The sequence below is a fragment of the Thalassophryne amazonica genome, chromosome 3 (genome assembly GCF_902500255.1).
Source record: "Thalassophryne amazonica chromosome 3, fThaAma1.1, whole genome shotgun sequence".
NCBI classification, from domain to species: domain Eukaryota; kingdom Metazoa; phylum Chordata; class Actinopteri; order Batrachoidiformes; family Batrachoididae; genus Thalassophryne; species Thalassophryne amazonica.
This window is the reverse complement of record NC_047105.1, coordinates 52914367-52932472: the sequence shown is the minus strand read 5'-3', so window position 1 is coordinate 52932472 and position 18106 is coordinate 52914367. Positions and strand designations below refer to the sequence as shown.

The 18106-nt window shown below is 43.4% G+C and overlaps 1 long non-coding RNA gene across 1 annotated transcript; it reads right to left on the bottom strand.

Annotated features, from left to right (window-relative positions):
* Positions 1-253: 253 nt before the first annotated feature.
* LOC117506724 lies at positions 254-9780 on the bottom strand. Its single transcript, XR_004559537.1, has 2 exons — positions 9679-9780; positions 254-381 (listed from the first exon to the last, which is right to left on the bottom strand). It is a non-coding gene; the product is annotated as an uncharacterized LOC117506724 (long non-coding RNA).
* Between the last annotated feature and the right edge of the window lie 8326 nt (positions 9781-18106).

Below are 18106 nucleotides of genomic sequence, written 5' to 3'. Positions count from 1 at the left end.
GTTTTGTGTCATGTCTGTGATCTGCTTTTTTCCTACAAGATTAAACAACTGAATGAACATCCTCCGAGGCCGGTGATTCCATAATTTTTGCCAGGGGTTGTATAAGGCTCATCCACAGATAACAAAAGGCATGTAAGATGAAAAATGTTATTAAGAGAGTTTATCAGAAGTAAATCAAGAGAGGCAGATATTAAATATAAGCACTATAAAAATAAATTAACCATTATGCGGAACTGTAAATGGACTGCATTTATATAACCCTTTTCCATCTGTATCAGACGCTCAGAGTGCTTTACAATAATGCCTCACATTCACGCCGATGTCAGGGTGCTGCCATACAAGGCGCTCACTACACACCAGGAGCAATGGGGGATTAAAGACCTTGCCCAAGGGCCCTTAGTTATTTTCCAGTCAGGCTGGGATTTGCACCAAGGATCTTCTGGTCTCAAGCCCAACGCCTTAACCACTAGACCATCACCTCCCCAGACCATCACCTTCCTGCAAATCATACTTTGGAAAAATACTAAACAATAATAAAAAATAACATAAAGGAAACATGGAAAACATTGAATAGTATTTTATCAAATAAATCCAAAGCAAAGAAGTACCCAACATACTTTACTTATAATAACAAAGATGAATATGACATGAACCAAGTGGTGAACAGTTTTAATACATTTTTTGCTAATGTTGGGCCAAATTTGGCATCTGACATTCCACACACTACTTGGGTAAACCAGCAATTAATTGATAGAAATCCATACACAATGTTTCTTGGCCCAGTAGATGAAAGAGAAATTATGGTAGTCACCACATGTAAAAGCAAAAAGTCAGCTGATCATAATGATGTACATATGGCCTTAGTAAACCAAATAATTACAGAAACTGCTAAACCATTAACTTATATACGAGGTCTATTACAAAAGTATCCGACCTTATTATTTTTTCAAAAACCATATGGATTTGAATCACGTGTGATTACATCAGACATGCTTGAACCCTCGTGGGCATGCGAGAGTTTTTTCACGCCTGTCGGTTACGTCATTCGCCTGTGGGCAGGCTTTGAGTGAGGAGTCGTCCACCCGCTCATCGATTTTTTTCATTGTTTAGGAATGGCTCAGAGACTGTTGCTTTGTTTGATAAAAAATTTTTCAAAACTGTAAGGCACAACTGAGTGGACACCATTCAATAAATTCAGCTGGTTTTCGGTAAAAATTTTAACGGCTGATGAGAGATTTTGGTCTGGTAGTGTCGCTTTAAGGACGGTCCACGGCGCCTGACAGCGATCTGCGCTTCGAGGCGGCAGCGTCTCGCCGTTTCAAGTTGAAAACTTCCACATTTCAGGCTCTGTTGACGCAGTAAGTCGTCAGAGAACAGAGAACTTTCAGAAGAAGTCGGCATGAGGAGTTTATTCGGACATTCCATTGTTAACGGCCATTTTGTAATGAAAGAACGTGCGGGCAGAGTCGCATGTCGGGCTGGACCCGACCGCGGGGGGTCGCGGCAGGAAAAACACCTCCGTTGGAAATCTTAACGGGCAAGTTGGAACATGACCAAGCTGTTAAACAATTTCTCAGTTACTCACTTGTTGAAAGCCATTAAAAGCCGCCTGAATTCTACAAATGGTTTTCAACACGGAGGTGTTTTTCCTGTCGCGGCGCACACAGATTTGCCGAGTCGTCACGGAAACGACTCGGCGAATTTGCGCGTGCGTCTTTCATTAAAAAAATGTCCTTAAACAGTGCAATGTCCGCATAAATTCCTCATGCCAGCCTCTTCTGAATCTTCTCTGTTCTCTCACGATGTCCTGGGTGAATTAAGCCTTAAATTAGGATGTTTTAAGCTCGAAACAGGCCGACGACAGCGCCTGGAAGCGCTGCAGGACGTCCCGCTCCGTGGGAAGTCCTTACACCGACAGAAACACCCCATAATCTCTCATCAGCCGTTAAACTTTTCACAGAAAACCATCTTAATTTCTCGAATAGTGTCCACTTGGATATTCCTCACAGGTCCAGAAAAATTTTTGATAAAGCAACGCGCGGCGTCTCGAGCAGCGTGTGAAACAAAGGAATTCAGCCGAGAGGGCGGGACCACATCTCACTCAAGGCCTGCCCACAGGGAAATGATGTCACCGACACGCGTGAAAAAACTCACGCATGCGCACGAGGGTTCAAGCATGATTGGTGTAATCGCATGTCATTCAAATCCATATAGTTAAAAAAATAAATAAAAGGGTCAGTTTATTATCTAAGAGACCTCGTATTTAATAAATCATTTCAAACTGGAATTGTCCCAAATGGTATGAAAGTGGCAAAAGTGATTCCTCTATTCAAATCTGGTGACAAACATCTTTTTACTAACTATACCGGTGTCTTTATTGTCACAATTTTCTAAGATATTGGAAAAACTTTATAATAACAGATTGGATAAATTTATTGAACAACACAACTTGCTTGATGACAGTCAGTATGGGTTCAGAGAGAAAAGGTCCACTGCTCTGGCTTTGTTCGATGTAATACAAGAGATCAATAAACGTGGACCAAAGGGAATTAGTAATTGGTTTATTTATTGATCTAAGAAAGGCTTTCGACACAGTTGATCACAACATATTATTTCAAAAGATGGAACTCTATGGGATTAGAGGAGTGGCTCTGAAGTGGATTAAAAGATATTTACAAAACCGGAAACAGTTTGTAGAATTTGGGGACTGCTGTTCTACATATCTGGACATCGCGTGTGGGGTTCCCCAGGACTCTGTGTTAGGACCAAAATTATTTATTTTATATATCAATGATTTATGTAAAGTTTCGGATGTGTTTAACGCAGTTCTCTTTGCTGATGACACAAACTTGTTTTTTTCAAGAGAGAATTTGCAACAATTATTTGATTTAAGAACTGAAATGATAGTTGAAGAGTTGGTTTGATATTAACAAATTGTCACTAAATTGGTCTAAAACTAAAATGATGTTATTTGGAAATTACAAAAAGGATGTACATATACAGTTAAATATACCTGGGGTAAACATAACGTGTCAATGTGTCAAACAGAATGAGTTGTTAGGTGATTACTGATGATAGAATTAACTGGAAAGCTCATATTCAACATATTCAAAATAAAACATCCAAAAGTATTCCAGTATTAAATAAAGCAAAGCACATTCTTGATGGCAAATCACTACACACTCTGTATTGTGCATTGATTATACCTTACTTGACGTACTGTGCTGAAGTCTGGGGCAATAACTATAAAACTACGGTGCAACCATTATTTATCCTTCAAAAAAAGAGCATTAAGAATAATTCACAATGCAGGGTATCAGGACCATACCAATCCATTGTTCATTAAATCGAAAATATTAAAACTTTATGATATGATTTCATTCGACTGTTCAATTGATGTATAAAGTGAAATATAAGCAATTACCAGTTAGAATTCAAGAATATTTTACGCAAAAAGAAGGAATGTATAATTTAAGGGTTTTGTATCATTTTCATATCAGGACAACCAGGAAATGCTTCTGTGTCTCCATTTGTGGTCCTAAAAAAATGGAATAATCTACCTGAGAAACTCAAGCGATGTCCAGAAATCAACCGGTTCACATATTTATACAAAGAAATGGTATTCTTCAAATATGTATTAGAGGAAAGTGGTTGAGTTGTGTTGTATGAAGGTGTTATACTTGAACCTTTTCTACTGAAATATGTACAGTGGGGAAAGAAAGTACTTGATACACCTGCGATTTTGCAAGTTCACCCACTTACAAGTTATGGAGGAGGTTAACATTTTCAGTGTATGTGCAGTTCTACTGTGAGAGACGGAATCTAAAAAAAAAAAAAATCCAGGAAATCACACTGAGTTTTAAATAATTTGTTTGCATTTCATTGCATGAAAAATGTATTTGATACATTACAAATACAGAACTTAATACTTGGTACAAAAACCTTTGTCTGAAATTACAGAGACTAAACGTTTCCTGTAGGTCTTAAGAAGGTTTGCACACACTGTAGAAGGGATTTTGGCCCACTCCTCCATACAGATCTTCTCCAGATCTTTCAGGTTTCTGGCCTGTCTCTGGGCAACACGGACTTTCAGCTGTCTCCAGAGATTTTCTATTGGATTCAGGTCTGGAGACTGGCTAGGCCACTTCAGGACCTTGATGTGCTTCTTACAGAGCCACTCCTTGGTTATCTTGGCTGTGTGCTTCAGGTCATTGTCATGTTGGAAGACCCAGCCACAACCCATCTTCAGTGCTCTGACTGAGGGAAGGAGGTTTTTGGCCAAGATCTCGCGATACATGGCCCCATTCATGCTCCCCTCAATGCGGCGCAGTCATCCAGTCCCCTGTGCAGAAAAGCATCCCCAAAGCATAATGTTTCCAAGTCCATGCTTCACAGTAGGGATGGTGTTATTGGGGTTGTACTCATCTTTCTTCTTCCTCCAAACATGGCGAGTGGCATTTCAACCAAAACGTTCTATCTTGATCTCATCTGACCACATGACTTTCTCCCGTGACTCTTCTGGGTCATCCAGATGGTCATTGGCAAACTTCAGACGGGCCTGGACATGTGCAGGCTTGAGCAGGGGTATCTTGCGTGAGGTGCAGGATTTTAATCCATGACGGTGTAGTGTGCTAGTAATGGTCCTCCTTGTGACTGTGGTCCCAGCTCTCTTCAAGTCATTGACCAGGTCCTGGCGTGTAATTCTGGGCTGATTCCTCACCGTCCTCAAGATCATTGACACCCCACGTGGTGAGATCTTGCAGGGGGCCCCAGACTGAGGGAGATTGACTGTTGTCTTGAACTTCTTCCATTTTCTGACAATTGCACCAACAGTAGTAGACTTCTCACAAAGCTGTTTGGCTATTCTCCTGTAGCCCATTCCAGCCTTGTGAAGGTCTATAATTTTATCCCTGGTGCTCTTACACAGCTCTTTGGTCTTGGCCATTGTGGAGAGGTTGGGGTTTGTTTGTGTGCATGCACGTGTCTTTTATACTCCTAATGAGTTCGGACAGGTGCAGGTAATACAGATAATGGGAGAACAAGAGGGCTTCTTAAAGGAGAACTAAGAGGTCTGTGAACGCCAGAATTCGAATGTATCAAATACCTTTTTCATGCAATGAAATGCAAATAAATTGCTTAAAACTCATACAGTGTGATTTCCTGGATTTTTTTTTAGATTCTGTCTCTCACAGTAGAACTGCACATACACTGAAAATGTCAGCCTCCTCCATAATTTGTAAGTGGGTGAACTTGCAAAATCGCAGGTGTATCAAGTACTTTCTTTCCCCAATGCAGATGGTAACCAGCTTTTATTGGGAGCTGTTGGGAAATATTTGTTTTCTTTTAATTGTAATTATGAGCTGCTGTTGTTCAGATTTTGTTTAGAAATGAACGTTTATGAACAGGCACATATGCCTGGTTTGATTTGAATTCATGGAGGGGTGTAGGCGTTGATAACCTTTGCTTCTGCCTTCGCCTTTAGGCACCGTGTACATTGTTAATTTTTTTCTTACTGTCTTTTTTCTTTGACTACTTTGACTTTTGTGTTGTATATAAGTGAAATTTTCTTGCATGGGTGTCTAATAAATTCAAATTCAAAATTCAAATTCTGAACTTTGCAGTGGTAACAATCTGGATGGTCTTTTTTCTCATTTGCCAGAGAACACGACATCCATGATTTCCAAAAACAATTTGAAATGTGCACTCATCAGACGACAGCACACTTTTCCACTTTGCGTCTATCCATTTCAAATGAGTTTGGGCCCAGAGAAGGCGGTGGCATTTCTGGATATTGTTGATGCATGGCTTTTGCTTTGCGTGGTAGAGTTTTAACTTGCACTTGTAGATGCAGCGACGAACTGTGTTAACTGACAATGGTTTTCTGAAGTGTTCCTGAGCCCACGCAGTAAGATCCGTTACACAATGATGTTGGTTTTTTAACGCAGTGCCGCCTGAGGGATCGAAGGTCACAGGCATTCCATGTTGGTTTTTGGCCTTGCCACTTATGTGTAGAAAATTCTCCAGATTCTCTGAATCTTCTGATTACATTATGGACTGTATAGACCCAATCATGACACTCACCTGTTTCCAATTAACCTGTTCACCTGTAGAATGTTCCAAACAGGTGTTCTTTGAGCATTCATCAACTTTCCCAGTCTTTTGTTGCCCCGTCCCAGCTTTTTTTTTTTTTTTTTTTTTTTTTGTTAAAGGTGTTGCAGGCACCCTTTTCAAAATGAGCAAATATTTGCACAAAAACAAAAAAGTCTATCAGTTTGAACATTAAATATCTTGTCTTTGTGGTGTATTCAATTGAATATAGGTTGAAGAGGATTTGTAAATCATTGTATTCTGTTTTTATTTACATTTCACACAACTTCATTGAAATTGGGGTTATATCATTACCTTATATTTATATTTATTATGCAGGTAAGAAATTGGGTTTTGGTTTTATCTTGAATTAATGTCCTTATTTCAGTTAAATAATGCATGTGTATTAATGTGTATAAAACTACATGAACATCTCCATGTCCCTCCCTAACTAGGTTTGCAGGGGTAAATTGAGTGTGTGACTGTGTATAATTCACTCCGTATAGCCCCATTTCGTTTTGCTCGCCTGCTTGGTCACACTGATTCAATGCACCGGTAGCAGCAAAAATCCATACCAATAAATTTCACCTCAGAGGGACTCTATCTTCCATCCACCCCTAACCAAACCAAACCATAGCTGGTTAACCAAGGATAAGGACCGAAATTTGCCCATGGCGGTTTTTGCACTTAATGGTTTATTGTTCTATGTAACTGCAACTTCAGAATGCACCCACACTTAACAGGGGCAGAGAAAGGATTTGGGGGTGGGACGGTGGGTGTCCCACTTTGCCACAAAATATTGTAATATATAGTTTGAGCATTCCCAAAACAATTATTATTAATATGACACACAAACCTATGCCAAGCACTAGCTGATCAAACTGATGTCGATATTTTGCTGGACAAAGAACCATCATTTCAGTCTTGTCAGAATTTAGAAGTTGGAAGTTACTAGACATCCAGCCTCTCACTGATGTAAGGCAATCCTCTAATGTTTTTATAGAAATTAGATTACCAGCAGTTATCGGCATATACAACTGAGTATCATCAGCATAGCACAGGCTCTGCGGAAATACAAGAGATGTCACAGCTTGCAGCTGAGATTTTTTTTGCAGAATCCCACCATGACTATGGCACAACAATGGAATATCGTGGATTCGACACACACACACACACACACACACACACACACACACACACACACACACACACACACACACACACACACACACACACACACACACACACACACACACACACACACACACACACACACACACACACACACACACCCTGCCAGACCCCCTCAATTTTTCCAAGGTATAGACTAGGTTTCAGACCGTGACCTTCCAGGATACATATCTGTTAAAGTGGGAATGGGTCTTTAATGTTTTCTGAAACAGGCTAAATGTTTCACTTTGTGTTTTGAAACACATTTTTTAAAGTTATTACTTAAGGTAATTAATCACAGTTTGAACATTTCGAAACACTGAATGGTTTTTGGAAGCTTTTTCTTTCATTAGAATTTTGAAGGTTTCTGTCATCACTGTATAACATATTTAGGAGTAGATTATTCATGAAACCTGCCCCCAACCTGTGCCTATGACACTCACCTGACATGGACACTAATGTGTTTAAGTTATTAACAAGCCGAAACCACAGGGCTGACAGGTGGATCATCCCATTCGGTCCGTAATGGCTGACCGCTGTCGTTGTGATTGATTCTGCTTATTTGACGTGCATCTCGACAGGGGTCACAGGGTGCCCTTCGATCAGCCACAGCAGTCAGACTTCAGTACTCTGATGTGATGCATGCACCATTTCTACAAGTAACAATCTGGATATCATACGTAACAGTCCTTTCACACATCATTAAGCTGACTGGGGTCTTCATGTCGTTATCGATCCTCAAAGGCTGTAAAAGGTCCCGATGCCCTTCAGAGATATCAGTCCTAATCATCTCACGACACTGAAATGTGTAAGAACAAGAAAAGTCACAACACAAAGAGGAGCATTTTCTAATCTTACGCTTGCCATTGTGTTGTGGTCTCCCGTGTGTAGGGGTGTGTGTGCGATGCTTGCAAAATGTTTTGTTGACAAAAATCTTTGCTTAGTGAAACACAACCATGAACTCCTTTGACAGCTCAAGAGGTGCCGAGGAAAAACAAAGACTGAGAGTTGAGCAATTTGCCAATCTGCTGCCATGGTTCATCCATTTTTGAGAAAGGAAGTGTGAACATGCCGTTATCACGTGCACAGAGAGGAAGGGAGCTGAGAGTCTTCGAGTCCTCATTAATATTCACAGATGAGATTATGGTTTAGCAAAACATTAGCACTGCTGATTAACTGGGGACGGCAGCAAGGGCCAGATTTTCCTGGTATTTCAATTCATGTCATGATTTTGCAAGCATGTTCAACTCTGGCTAACTAAGGTTCTAATTAATGGTAATAAGCCTAACTGTGCAGACTGAAACAATAGCAGTTCCTCTACTTTTACCCCAGTCTGCCTCTTCGGATCACAGTTTTGACACCTTGACTAACTTATATCAGCTAATAAACAAGTGTGCTCAGTTGGAAAAGCCAGACTGACCTTCAATGCATCAACATGCCTCAGAAAATGCAAGAAAAAAAAATGCTTTAAAGCACAAGAAGGGACACTCAGGGGTACCTTACATTTGAAACTGATTCATGCAAATTAATTCTTTGGGATTCAGTAAATCCACAACATATGGTTCAGTGTTGCCAACACTTTCAATCAGTACCGTCTAAAATTGGACTGCTTTATCTGTGACTAACACACAATCCTTCCAACATGTTTAATACATAGACTCCAAACTGTTAAACAGTTATAACCTTTCAAGGTCACCCGTGGTCAAAGGACACTGGACTAATAGCAAAGTAATGACTTTTTATTAGAGTTTCATAGTAGCCATAGGTGCATCTTTAATTAGTATGATGAAATAGACATTCAAATATCCCCTACAAATAATCATCGGGATTGAATGATATGCAGGTCAACAACCAAAAATGGATCCAACGTCATTTCAAAGTTCTTAATGGTTTCACTATGATGAAAAACGCAGTCACCCAGTTGTGACATGTAGCAGCCATAACAGCGGGTAAGATAAGCATGGAATACATCACAATTTTTGTAAGTAAATGTATTTTTAAAGGTGCTATTGACATGAAATTTGCACCAGATGTCAGAAAAACACGCATGTAATCTATACAAAGCAATCAAACCATACATGTCCATAAATGAAGTTATGTGTAATAATGTGAAATGACACAGAGAAAAAGGCATGGAAAACACCATAGATAGATTTCACCAGCTGAAATCTATCAGTAATTAGAAAGCAATCCTGCTCCTTCTCAGTGTAAATTAATATCAAAGGGTTCAGTCCCAATTGATGGCCTATAAAAAGGTGCCTCATTACCAAGATGTCACACAAGAAACATCTCATAATGGTAAAAATGGTAAATTGACTGCATTTATATAGCTTACAATAATGCCTCCCATTCACCCCAAAGTGAAGGTGCTGCCCTACAAGGGGCTCACTACACACCGGGAGCAGCTAGGGGATTAAGGACCTTGCCCAAGGGCCCTTAGTGATTTTCCAGTCAGGCTGGGATTTGAACCAAGGATCCTCTGGTCTCAAGCCCAATGCTTAACCACTAGACCATCACCTCCATGATGTAACTTTATTGCTGCAAAACATGCTGATGGCATTCATTTCAGAAGGATTTCTCAACTTCTGAATGTTCCTGTGAGCACTGTTTGGCCATAATCTGGAAGTGGAAAGAACATCATTTCACCATAAACCGGTCACAACCAGGTGCTACTCACAATATTTCTGACACAGAAGTGAAAAGAACTATCAGAAGAGTTGTCAAAGAGCCAAGAGATATATAGAGAGCTTCAGAAATACCTGGAATTAGCAGGTTCAGTTGTTGCAAAGAGTCAACCATCATGCCTGTATGCACACTCGCCATCCAAAACTTCAATGCTGAAGAAAAAGCACGTTGAAGCTCATTTAAAGTTTGCTAAACAACATTTAATCCAGCCTGTGCAATACTGGGAGACTATAGTCTGGTCGGATGAGACCAAAGTTAAGCTCTCTAGACACCAGAATGCAACATACACACCATGTCTGCAGTTCAAATAGCACTGCACATCACCCCAAAAACACCATACCAACAGTGAAGTTTGGAGGTGAGAACATCATGATGTGGAGATGTTTTTCACCATCCAGCACTGGAAAACTTCATATAATTGAAGGAAGGATGAATGGAAAAATGTGCCAAGACATTCTTCATAAAAATCTGCTGCCATCTACCAGGATGATGAAGATGAAATGAGGGTAGAGAATCCATGGGAAGAACTAAAGATCAGAGTTCACAGAAGACGTCCACGGAATCTTCAACATTTGAAGCTGTTTGTGAGGAAGAATGGGCCAAAATCACACCTGTGCAATGCCTGCAACTAGTTTCTCCATACAGGAGGCATCTTGAAGCTGTCATTACCAACAAAGGCTTTCATATGAAGTATTAAATAAATTTCAGGAAGCATGTTCAATACTTTCATTCCATTTTATTACACATAATTTTTTTTGTACTTATTTGTTTTGATTTCTTTGTATGTGTGGATCACTTGGGTTGTTGCCGACATCTGGTTAAAATTTAATGTCAATAGCACCTTTAGAAATATATTTATGGAGAAAAATGTTGATGTGCTCAATACTTATTTTACCTGCTGTGTGTGTGTGTCCATGATTTTATTTAGTAAGTTCAAAAGTTCAATGTAAGTACATAATACAATTGCAAATACAGTAAAAAATACATAGACAACACAAGAAAGTAAAAACACTTATTTCCATTGTGGTCCATTTAAAAATCAAATGACAAAATAGAAGTCATAATAAAATATAATAATAATAATAATAATTTGAGTGAAGCATCACGCAGCAGCACGAAGCTCACTCATGGTAGAGGGCATCCTAAACAGGAAGTGCCAAAATTCAAATCCACAGTAAAACAGGAAATGTTCAAACGTCAAACACTTCCTGGATTGACAGGCGAGATCTCATGGAATCTTGTGGGAACTTAGTGGCAAGCTCACACTCAAACAGGAAGTGTTGAATTCTCAGTCACAGTGAAACAGGAAATGTCCAATGTTGAACACTTCCTGGCATGGGTGGAGTTAGAGTGGAGGCCGGGGTTTCACTGGACTCCCCTGAAATCTGACTGGACACAGATGATTGACATGTCATGGCACCACACGTCTGGCTGAAAGACCTGTATTTTCAAATCAGTGAGTCACATTGACTGCTAGGTTCCTCCTGTCCAGTAGTTTGTGCTGTGTACCACAAAAAGTTCTAATCCTCCTTAGGAGAAGAAAAATGTTTGCTCCAGATCTGAACTGAACACTTTGTTTGAACTTTGGTTTTCTAATCACACCAAATTTATATTGGTGAGTAAACGACCGTATTTTATGCCAGAAATGAGGTCCAGGTTGTTAAAAGCAGCATTTCTCCTTTAATTTAGGTTGCCTTATATACACATGTTTAAGCTAACAGACAGCAGCTGGTTTATGCGCTGTTGGTTTATCAGTGCAGCAGATAACTGAAACAATCCTTCAAATGGTGATAGAAGCATCAAATTCAGCACAAATATAGCTGGAGCAAAATTAATGGAGAAACTTTAACTTCTGACCTCTGTACAAACTGAAACTGACCTTTGTCACCATTCTTGCTGCTTTTACCTGATAACTCCATAACATTCAGTCAAAGATTGTTCAAACTATACCTTTTTGAAATTTTTATGATCAGGCAAATAATGTGGTGTAGTTTTATAAATGATTAGACCTCGTACATACATACATACATATATATACAAGGTCAGTGAGAAAACTATCCGACCTTTTTATTTTTTTCAAAAACTATATGGATTTGAATCATGTGCGCTTGCATCAGACAAGCTTGAACCTTCGTGCGCATGCGTGAGTTTTTTCATGCCTGTCGGTTGCGTCATTCGCCTGTGGGCAGGCTTTGGGTGAGCTCTGGTCCACCCCCCTCGTCAGATTTTTATTGTTTAGAAATGGCAGAGCGACTGCCGCTTTGTTCCTTAAAAATCTTTTCAGAAACTCTGCCAGACAGCCAGATGGAAACCATTTGGAAGATTCAGATGGCTTTCGGTGACCCTCCATCCCTCGCAGAGATTAAGAAGGCCACAGAGCAGTTGAAGAGTGACAAGGCTGCAGGAGTTGATGGTATATCACCAGAGATTTGGAAGCATGGGGGCCCCGTCCTACTCGCCAAACTCCAAGAACTCCTCACCTTTTGCTGGGAGCAAAGCAAGCTACCACAGGATCTTCGCGACGCAGTCATTATCACCTTGTGCAAGAACAAAGGGGGAAAGTCTGACTGCTCTAACTACTGAGGTATTACTCTGCTGGCCATCGTAGGCAAGATCCTGGCTAGAGTGCTTCTAAACAGACTTGTTCCCTCCATAGCAGAGGACCACCTCCCAGAGAGTCAGTGCGGTTACAGAGCCAACAGAGGCACTACCGACATGGTGTTCATCCTTCGGCAACTCCAGGAGAAATGCCCGGAGCAGAACAGAGGGCTGTACATGACGTTCGTCGACTTGACGAAAGCTTTCGACACTGTGAGCAGAAAGGGCCTATGGCAGATCATGAAATGCCTCGGCTGTCCACCTAAGTTTCTCAGCATGGTCATCCAGCTCCATGAAGACCAGAATGGCCAGGTTCGATACAGAAACAACCTCTCAGCCTTTCCCCATTGCCAATGGGGTGAAACAGGGCTGCGTGCTTGCACCGACTCTCTTCAGTATTTTCTTCAGCATGATGCTCTGGCAGGCCTTTGAAGACCTTGACGATGTCGATGGCGTCTACATACGATTCCGCATGGATGGCAGCCTGTTCAATCTGAGGCGCCTGCAGGCCTACACAAAGACACAGGAGCAACTGGTCCGAGAGCTGTTGTTTGCTGACGATGCAACACTTGTTGCACATACTGAACCAGCGTAACAGCGCCTCACTTCCTGCTTCGCAGAGGCCGCACAGCTCTTTGGACTTGAAATCAGCCTGAAGAAGACTGAAGTGATGTATCAGCCTGCCCCCAAGGAGGATTACCACCCACCTCACATCACCACTGCCGAGACAGGGCTGAAAAACAACCACCAGTTCAGCTACCTGGGATGCACCATCACATCTGATGCCAAGATCGATAAGGACATCGACAGTAGGCTGGCTAAAGCAAACTGCGCATTCGGCAGGCTCCACAAGCGGGTGTGGAACAACAAACACCTGAAGAAAGGCACCAAGACTGCTGTGTACAGGGCAATCGTACTTACAACACTCTTGTACGGCGCTGAGTCATGGGTTACCTACAGCCGCCACCTACAACTTCTGGAACGCTTTCATCAGCGCTGTCTCTGCTCCATCCTCAACATCCATTGGAGCGACTTCGTTACAAACAACAAAGTTTTGGAGCAGACTGGGATCATCAGCATTGAAGCAATGCTCTTGAGAATACAGTTACGCTGGGCTGGACACGTCTCCAGAATGGAAGAACATCGCTTACCCAAGATTGTAATGTACGGAGAGCTGTCCACTGGCCACCGGAACGTAGGGGCTTCAAAGAAACGCTACAAAGATTGCCTAAAAAAGACCCTTGCCGCCTGTCGAATCGACCACCGCCAGTGGCCCTCTATTGCTGCTGACCGGGACACCTGGAGACACCGTGTTAACCAAGCAGTGTCCTCCATCGAAAGTTCACGCAGAGATGGCATTGAAGAAAAGAGAAGAAGAAAGAACTGTGAGGTCTCAACACCACACAACCTTGATAAGACCCTCCCTTGCAGCCGCTGTGGCTGGGTCTGTCTGTCCTGCATTGGACTAGTCAGCCACCAGCCAGCTTGCAACAGGCACTGACGTCCTTCATAAATCTTCGTTCGCGAAGTCAAGCCATGATGATGATATATACACATATATATATATATATATATATATATATATATATATATATATATTGTTGTTCGTCCTTCGGGGTCGAAGATGACCATGGCTCCACTAGGTGGATAATCACTGACTGTGCGTCCTTAGGTGGCTGATGAGGCCAATCAGGGCTTGAAAGGTGCGCCCACATGTGGGACACACATGGGTAGGTACTGCGGTCGAGGCAGAGGTAGCTTGGGCCTTGCGTGTGGCTCGTTTTGTTTTGGCGTCCGCGATCCGTCTGGCCTCTGCTGCGCGGGCGCCACTGGTGGTCTTGCTGTGCCACTGAGGGCGGTTGTGGGCAAGCATTTCCCAAGAGGTGAGCTCAAAGCCCAGGTTTTTCAGGGACGCTTTGAGACAGTCTTTGTAGCGTTTTTTCTGCCCCCCGACAGAGCGCTTGCCCTGACACAATTCTCCATACAGGAGCTGCTTTGGCAGTCGAGTGTCTGGCATTCTGATTACGTGGCCAGTCCATCTGACTTGCGTCTTCTGCAGGAGGGTGTAGATGCTGGGGAGGCCGGCTCGCTCAAGGACCTCCGTGTCCGGGACTTTGTCCTGCCACCTTATGTGGAGGAGGTGACGGAGGCAGCTCATATGGAAGTGGTTGAGCTGCTTGGCATGTCTGCTGTAGACAGTCCAGGTCTCACTGGCATAGAGCAGGGTGGTTAGAACCACTGCACGGTAGACCTTCAGCTTGGTGGTAATGCTAAGTCCTCTCCATTCCCAGACATTCTCACAGAGCCTTCCAAATGAGGCGCTGGCTTTTGCAACCCTGTTGTTGATTTCTGCATTGATGTTGACTGCGCGAGAAAGGGTGCTACCCAGGTATGTAAAGTTGTCGACCGCCTGCAGATTCTGTCCTGTCACTGTGATGTGGGGTTCTTGGCATAGTTTTCCAGGTGCTGGTTGGTACATAACTTCGGTCTTTTTGGTGCTGATGGTGAGACCGAAGTTGTTGCATGCTCTCGAGAAGCAGTCCATTTCATGCTGCATCTTCTGTTCTGTAGTTGCGTTGAGCGCGCAATCATCAGCAAACAATAGATCTCTGATGACGGTCTCTGTCACCTTGGTGACAGCCTGGAGGCGCCTGAGGTTGAACAGCCCACCGTCAGTCCTGTATCTGAGGCGAATGCCGTCCTGGCCGTCTTGGAAAGCATTGGTCAGCATGGTGGAAAAGACCATGCTGAACAGTGTCGGGGCAAGAACGCAGCCCTGCTTTACACCATTGGTGACTGGGAAGGCCTCTGACTCGTCACCATCATCCAGAACTTTCACCATCATGCCGTCATGGAACTGTTGCACCATTGTGATGAACCTGCTGGGGCAGCCAAACTTCTCCATGATTTTCCACAGGCCTTCTCTGCTGACCGTATCGAAGGCCTTCGTCAGATCGACAAAGGTCACGAAGAGGTCGCTGTGTTGCTCCTGGCACTTTTCCTGAAGTTGGCGCGCAGCAAATATCATGTCCACAGTTCCACGTCCGGCACGGAATCAGCACTGACTTTCTGGGAGGAGGCCCTGCTCAAGGTGTTGTAGTAGGCGGTTGAGCAGGACTCGAGCCAGGATTTTCCCTAAAATGGACAGAAGGGAAATGCCTCTGTGGTTGTCGCATTGCTGGCGGTTGCCTTTCCTCTTGTAGATGTGGATGATACTGGCGTCCTTCAACTGGTGGGGGATCTCGCCTGCGCTCCACAATGGACTGGAAGAGTTGGGTCAGTCTTTGCAGCAATGCTGGGCCGCCTGCCTTGTACACTTCAGCAGGGATAGCATCTGATCCTGGAGCTTTGCCGCAGGAGAGCTGTTTGATGGCCTGTCTGACTTCATCTTCTGTGGGCGGAGTGTCGAGGTCTTCGTTGACCTACACTTGAGGTAGGCGCGCAATGGCCTCTTCGTTGATTACGGCAGGGCGGTTGAGGACCTGGTTGAAATGTTCAGCCCATCTCTCCAGTATCTGCTTCTTCTCTGTCAGCAGTTGGGTCCCATCTGCACTGAGGAGGGGGGAGGAGCCTGAGGACTGAGGTCCGTAGACAGCCTTCAGCGAGTCGTAGTAGCACTTGGTGTTGTGACTGTCCGCATAGCACTGGATTTCATCGGCCTTCTTGCTAAACCAGGCATCTTGCATCTCGTGTATCTTCTTCTGGACCCTCTGCCTGGCGTTGGTGAAAGCATCTTTCTTCGCTTGTGAGGAGGGGTCGTTCTGGTGGACTCGGAACAGCTGGTGTTTCTCTGTCAGCAGGGACTGAATCTCTTCTCGTTCTTGTCGAACGAGTCCTGGTTTTTACGTATGGTTGGTCCGAGGTGTTCGAGAGCCGTGGAGTAGACAGTGTCTCTGCACGCAGCCCACTGTTCCTCAATGCTGTCCTGGTTGTTCAGCGTGTCGGGCAGCCTGTCATCCAAGTCACTGGAGAGTTGGTCAGCGACCTTCTTCAGCTTCGAGACGTTGAGCCTCTTTACAGCCTTCTGACCCTGGGGTCTTCTTGCTGGTTGGATGCGAAGTTTGCACTTAGTGACGATGAGCCGGTGGTCAGTCCAGCACTCGGCGCCGCACACCAACTTGGTCACCCGCACGTCCTGCCTATCCCTCTTCCTGGTGATGACATAATCGATCAGATGCCAGTGCCTGGAACACGGGTACATCCAAGATGTCTTGTTGCGGATGGGGAGGCGGAACAGGGTACTGGTGATAATGAGGTTGTGTGCAGCATAGGTTTTGAGAAGCAGCAGTCCATTGCTGTTGCACTTGCCAATGCCATGTCTTCCAATGGCTCTATCCCAGGTCTGGTGGTCGACCCCTACTCTAGCATTGAAGTCCCCGAGGACAAAAAGTTTCTCGGACTGTGGGACTGCTGCAATAAGGGTGTCGAGTTCTTCGTATAACTTGTCCATGATGTCTTCAGGGTTTGTCATGGTGGGGGCATATGCGCTAATCAGAGTCGCATTCTTCTATCCCCCCAGCGGGAGCTGAAGAATCATCAGTCGTTCATTGATGCCCTCTGGAAGCTAGGCAAGTTTCCTTGCCAAGCCAACTCCTACTTCTCGCCGTTCAGCGCTCCTGCGACCACTCCAGAATCCTCACACACACACACACACATACACACACAAATATATACGTACACACACGTACGTACAAATATATACGTACACACACGTACACACATACAAACACAAATATATACGTACACACACGTACACACATACACACACAAATATATACGTACACACACGTACGTACACGTACACACATACATATACATACATATATATATACATACGAGGTCTGTCAATAAAGCAACGGTCATTTTTATTTTTTTCAAAAACTATATGGATTTCATTCATATGTTTTTACGACAGACATGCTTGAACCCTCGTGCGCATGCGTGAGTTTTTCCACGCCCGTCGGTGACGTCATTCGCCTGTGAGCACTCCTTGTGGGAGGAGTCGTCCAGCCCCTCGTCGGAATTCCTTTGTCTGAGAAGTTGCTGAGAGACTGGCGCGTTGTTTGATCAAAATTTTTTCTAAACCTGTGAGACACATCGAAGTGGACACGGTTCGAAAAATTAAGCTGGTTTTCAGTGAAAATTTTAACGGCTGATGAGAGATTTTGAGGTGATTCTGTCGCTTTAAGGACTTCCCACGGTGCGAGACGTCGTGCAGCGCTCTCAGCCGCCGTCGTCAGCCTGTTCAAGCTGAAAACCTCCACATTTCAGGCTCTATTGATCCAGGACGTCGTGAGAGAACAGAGAAGTTTCAGAAGAAGTCGGTTTCAGCATTTTTTCAGCATTGGTTCACCTTCCAGCTTCAGAACATCAGCTATTTTCACGGAGGAAGACGTTGCATCAGAATTTTGGCTCTCTGTTGGAACTGTTTACACAGAGACTGCTACCTGCTGCTTTGGACTTTGAACAAACAGTCTTTTTCAAGACTTTTTTACTTTTTTTTACTTTTTCACCATGCTCCAACGCCTAAAGAAGACCTCTAACGGTCGAAACATCGCGACGGAGC